Raw genomic sequence first — 373 nt, 5'->3', positions numbered from 1 at the left:
TGTGACAAAATAACCAAGTAGCTTAAGAGAACAGGCTTGCTTTGCCTCTGGTTCCAGGTAGCTTTGGTCCTGTGCTGAGGCAGAAATCACAGCAGGGAGCTGGGTGGTGGCGGCTGCTCCCCCAGTGTCTGTGAGGTACAGGGACAAAAGGAGGCATGGAGGACACCACCCTCGCGGGTGGGGCCAATGGCCGGCCTTCCTCCAGCCTACCCTGCCACCGCACTCAGCCCACCTACACAGATACAGATACATCCAAGGCAGGAGAGTGAGTACAGGGCCCCCCTGGGAGGTTTTTATCTGCTGTTTACCCTTGAAATCAGAAAATGGACTGAAGGCTCCAGGGTTTAAAAAGCATGAAAGCCACTCAACTGCA

This window comes from Octodon degus, unplaced genomic scaffold (assembly GCF_000260255.1).
Source record: "Octodon degus isolate 3935 unplaced genomic scaffold, OctDeg1.0 scaffold00045, whole genome shotgun sequence".
NCBI lineage: Eukaryota > Metazoa > Chordata > Mammalia > Rodentia > Octodontidae > Octodon > Octodon degus.
Note: the sequence above shows the minus strand (reverse complement) of the source record.